Raw genomic sequence first — 6,000 nt, forward strand, 5'->3', positions numbered from 1 at the left:
CAAGAGTGAAGAAGAACATGCAGAGCATCTCAGGATTGTGCTGGGAGTGTTGAAAGAGAAGAAGCTTTATGCCAAACTGTCGAAATGTGATTTCTGGTTAAGTGAAGTGAGTTTCCTGGGTCATGTAATTTCCAAGAACGGTATTGCCGTAGATCCAGCAAAGGTAGAAGTCGTGTCTCAGTGGGAAGCTCCGAAGTCCGTTACTGAAATTCGTAGCTTTTTGGGTCTTGCAGGTTATTATCGGAAGTTCATAGAAGGATTTTCAAAGTTAGCTCTACCATTGACGAAGTTGACTAGGAAGGGTCAAGCATTCGTTTGGGACTCGGAATGCGAAGAAGGATTCCAAGAATTAAAGAAGAGGCTGACTAGTGCTCCTATTTTAATTTTGCCGAATCCGACAGAATCTTTTGTTGTGTATTGTGACGCTTCACTGATGGGGCTTGGAGGTGTACTAATGCAGAATCAGCAGGTAGTTGCTTATGCGTCGAGACAACTTAAAGTACATGAGAAGAATTACCCGACTCATGACTTGGAGTTGGCAGCAGTGGTGTTTGTGTTGAAATTATGGAGACATTATCTTTATGGTTCACGATTCGAGGTGTTTAGTGATCATAAGAGTTTGAAGTACTTATTCGATCAGAAGGAACTTAATATGAGACGGAGGAGGTGGTTAGAGTTCCTTAAAGATTATGATTTTGAGCTGAATTACCATCCGGGTAAGGCGAATGTTGTTACTGACGCTTTGAGTAGGAAGTCCTTGCATATGTCTATGTTGATGATCCGAGAACTAGATTTGATTGAGCAATTTCGGGATTTAAGTTTGGTATGTGAAGGCACTTCGAATAGCATCAAGTTGGGTATGCTAAAGCTGACTAGTGGAATTCTTGATGAGATCGGAGAAAAGCAGAAAGATGATGTGGGACTAGTTGACAAATTGACTTTGATTAATCAAGGAAAAGGAGGTGAATTCAGAATTGATGAGAATGGCATAATGAGGTTTGGCGACCGTGTTTGTGTTCCTGATGTTACCGAACTGAAGAAGAGTATCTTGGAAGAAGGACATCGTAGTGGATTGAGTATTCATCCTGGTGCTACTAAGATGTACCATGATTTGAAGAAGTTATTCTGGTGGCCGGGAGAGAAAAAGGAAATAGCTGAATTTGTTTATTCTTGTTTGACTTGTCAGAAGTCAAAGATCGAACATCAGAAGCCGTATGGAACTATGCAGCCTTTATTTATTCCTGAATGGAAGTGGGATAGCATATCCATGGATTTTGTATCTGGATTGCCAAGAACAGCTAAGAATTATGAAGCCATTTGGGTTATTGTGGATAGATTGACGAAGACTGCTCACTTCATACCGATGAGAATGGATTACCCTATGGAAAGGTTGGCACAGTTGTACATTGAGAAAATAGTAAGTTTGCATGGTATCCCTTCGAGTATCGTATCAGATAGAGATCCAAGATTCACATCCAGATTTTGGGAAGGGTTACAGAAGGCCTTGGGTACTAAATTGAGGTTAAGTTCTGCTTACCATCCGCAGACTGATGGTCAGACTGAAAGGACAATTCAATCATTGGAAGATTTATTGCGTGCTTGTGTATTGGAAAAAGGTGGTGCATGGGATAGTTATTTGCCGTTGATTGAGTTCACTTACAATAATAGCTACCATCCGAGTATTGGTATGGCTCCATTTGAAGCTTTGTATGGAAGGAGGTGTAGGACACCATTATGTTGGTATGAATCTGGTGAAAGTGCAGTGGTTGGACCAGAAATTGTTCAAGAGACAACGGAAAAGATTAAGATGATTCAGGAGAAGATGAAGGCTTCTCAAAGTCGTCAAAAGAGCTATCATGATAAGAGACGGAGAACACTTGAATTTCAAGAGGGGGATCATGTGTTTCTGAGAGTAACTCCTACGACGGGTGTTGGTCGAGCACTAAAGTCAAGGAAGTTGACGCCGCGTTTCATTGGTCCGTTTCAGATTACGGAAAGAGTAGGAGAGGTTGCTTATCGTATTGCCTTACCGACAACACCTGCAAACCTACATGACGTATTCCATGTATCTCAATTGAGGAAATATATAGCGGATCCGTCCCATGTAATCCAGGCAGATGATGTGCAAGTGAGAGATAATATGACAGTTGAGGCGTTGCCTATGAGGATTGAAGATCGGAAGATAAAGCAACTACGTGGTAAAGAAATAGCTTTAGTCCGAGTAGCTTGGGGAGGAGCTGCAGGTGGAAATGTCACGTGGGAACTGGAGAGTCAGATGAAAGACTCTTATCCCGAACTCTTCGTTTGAGGTATGTTTTCGAGGACGAAAACTCTTTTAGTTGGGGAGAGTTGTAACACCCCGTTAATTCTTGTTATTAATTTAATTATTTTTCTTTAATTAAATTATAAGAATTAATAATTTGTGGGAATTACTTGGAAAAAAATGATAAAATATGGTGTTGGGCTGAGTGTGATAGTTGTAGAAGGGGGGGTGTTAACTAAGCAAGCCCATTAAGAATATTTTATTTTATTTTTCATAAAATAAAGAAATTGGGGAAAGAAGCAGTAGAAGCAGATTTTGGAACTGAAGAACACGTGAAAGTGAGAAGAGCCTGAAGGGAAGGAGAACTTCGAAGATTCGACTCTGAGGTAAGGGGGGATTCTTCGGGTTAGTGATCCTTATGCGATTGTAGGTGGTAAGGTTGATTAGGATTATTGTGTAATTCAATCGTACGTGTCGGGTTGGGAATTTTGTTAGGTTTTGATAATCTAGTATGAGTTGACATGATTCTGTTGATACTTGTGATATATGATGTTAATACATGTCAATAACTTGTTTGAAATGTGTAATTGTGTGAAAATCAATGATAATTGTGTGTATGTTCGTATGTACCTGAAATTGGGGAAATGGGATAGGGCAAATGCTGTCAAAACGATGAATTTTTGCTGTGCAGGTACGTAGGAACCGGTTCCCATGTGGGACGAACCGGTTCCCCCTTATAAAAACAGAGAAGTGTGAATTCTGGGTTTCTGGGAACCGGTTCCCATGTAGGGACAACCCGGTTCCCCATAGTAAAAACCAGAGACGGGATTTTTTAAGCTGCCAGGAACCGGTTCCCATGTAGGGACAACCCGGGTTCTGCAGCATTTTTCTAAAAAAGTTTTATCTTTAAAATCCCATAACTTTTGATCAGAGTATCCAATTTATGTGCCGTTTTGAGCATTGTGAAGCTGAGTTAATGGCCTATATGATGAATAGGTGGTATGGACGTAAAGTCCAAGTTGTTATTTGTGATTATGTTATTTATTGGGTGATGACTTTCGTGTATGCGGTTGATATGTTTGTATTGAATGCTAAGAATATATACATGCTTATCGGTGATGATTTGGTGATGATAATGAAACGATGTGTTACATCGGATTCGGTGATGTTGTAAGCATGTTATATGTTGCATTCATTGGCATACATTTTCGGTGATGGATCCCGGTGATGAAATGGATCAAATTGGTGGGCATAATTCCCATTGTGTGGAATTTGTGCTGGTTAAAACTGTATCTCGGTGATGAAAAGATCAGTTGGATGGGTTTATCCCATGGATGGTACCACATGCATTAGTTTCAGTCCATTCATTGCATTATACTATTTTATAACTGAATAATTGTATGGTATGTGAGATGATACTTGTGTACTGATGCTTGCTTGTTGTGATAAATTCCACTTACATGTATGTTGGAGTGGATGATAATTGCTATGATATTTTATTGCTTATGATTGTATAATGGTTATTAATTCGAATGAAACTCACCCTTACTTTGATGATTTCAGATTAAGGATGTAGCGGCGTCTTGTTTGGGTGAAGATAGCTTGTAGGCTAGCCCGTAGTTCGTGTCGAGTCATGCTCTGATTGTAACACTGGGATCGACTAGTCTTAGCGTTACTTGAGATTGTTGCTATTTTGATTATGGATTATGTATTGTTGAACTGTTTGGATATGTTCCTTGCATTGTTTAAAATAAGTTTCCGCTGTGATGAACACATGTTTGGAGTTTGGTTTAATCTTAATAAAGCATGACGAACGACATTGGTATTTTGATTCATTTTAATAATTGTAGCATCCTTGATGTGTTATTACTCTGATTATATTATAATTTTCTCGGGGGTTTAGAAGGGTGTTACACAAACATACTCACTCCTCACAGACTTAAACCTATCGACCAGTTATACCAAACCTACAATACTTGTTAATGTCATCTGGAATCGCTAACACCCTAAGTCATTTCTAACCCAAAGTAGAGAGAACTACTATATCATCTCAGCAACGATCTCTCAGCCAACCTCAATAACACAGCAGACATCCATATCAATCGTATCAACAATCTCTTGACCAACACAACCAATACTAAAGCATTAAGTTTTGACACCCATTAATATATTTAGCTCTAAATATATCTCTAGAATCTAGAAATTAACAGATAATCATCCTAGATAAGGATTCGAGCAGTATATGTCTATAACAACCCAAAAACCCTAGCACAGAGCAAAATTCCAGGATAACAATCAACACAGATTTGTAAAGCAGATTAAATATAACGCCATGGGCGACAAATATACATGAGTTCAAAGTAAATATATACACAAACCCAACTAAAAGAGAATACACAAAGAAGAAGAGAGATGAACCGAAAATCTGTCGGTTTGTCAGCTCCAATTGACAATCAATCCACCTCCAATAATCCAAATGCAAGCTCCATAGTTGTTTTCTAACCTAATCTACCAAAGAATGAAGTTGATGGGGTTGGGAAAAAAACACCAAAACCATAACCTAAAAATGTGAAAGAATCTATTTATACACTTTAAAAACGCGCAGACCGCGCTAAGCTCGCTAAGCATGCTGTCACTTATTAGACAAAAACGCCTTATGCTGATGAGCATGCTACAAGCGTGCTGAGCGCAGTCATAGCATGCTGAGTATGCTATGAGCACGTTGAGCGCAGTCCTCTCTACCAAAATCTTATATTTCAACTCACAGAGCGCGCTACACACCCACAGAGTACGCTAAGCACGTTCTGAGAACCTTATTTTCCTTCAAAATTGCGTTTTTGAAGCCGTGCCTTCGACACTTTATTGCTCATGCTCCAAATATGCACCAATACCTACAAAAAGACATAAAACTATCAAACTGTACATTCTATACACGAAAAGTCGATTAAACACAATTTATACATATTTACAAACTAAGCGGGGAATTATTCGAAGAATATTAACAAAGGAACTGATAAGTGCCACAAATTACATACACAAAATATCAACATTTTGGCACTTATCAACTCTCCCCAACTTGAACTTTTTTGTCCTCAAACAAGGCCAACCAACTCAAAGAACAAAAGTAACTAACCAAAAAAAAATCATGAATCAACAAGTTTTGAAAACGGAAAACCAATGTATGATTCAAACAAAAAATCACAAGAAAAGTAAATACTTACCATAATCCTAGAATGAAAACATGTACACGAAACAAATCCTAAGTACAAAAATCATACAAAACATTCTAAAACAATACATGCTCACATCATGAATCACGCCTAGCAAAAATTCATCAATGGATGAAGAACACACAAAGGTGAAGGGCTTTGACACTCATCCAACAATCTTAAAAATAATAGACTAAATTATGCATTCATCCAAAAATCACATTGAAAATACAAAAGCAAGAATCCCAAGGGCTTTTAAAGGTTGTAATGTGGCTTGGGTATACAAACAAGAGATTAGTCCTAAGGCTAATCAAAACAAAAACTTGCCTAAACCTAAGGGAGTGATCAATCAACAAAGTTTCACGCAACAAAATATCAATTAAACTTCTTCATTAACCATAAGTTTCTCAAACCAATCACAATACTTATTAGCACAATTATTCGCTTCTCTATTCTTTTTGTTTTTCAAAACTTTTTTTTACATTTTTTCTTTCTTTTTCACATTTTTTTATTTTCTTTTTCTTTCCA

The sequence above is a fragment of the Vicia villosa genome, unplaced genomic scaffold, assembly GCF_029867415.1.
Source record: "Vicia villosa cultivar HV-30 ecotype Madison, WI unplaced genomic scaffold, Vvil1.0 ctg.002142F_1_1, whole genome shotgun sequence".
Classification (NCBI taxonomy): Eukaryota; Viridiplantae; Streptophyta; class Magnoliopsida; order Fabales; family Fabaceae; genus Vicia; species Vicia villosa.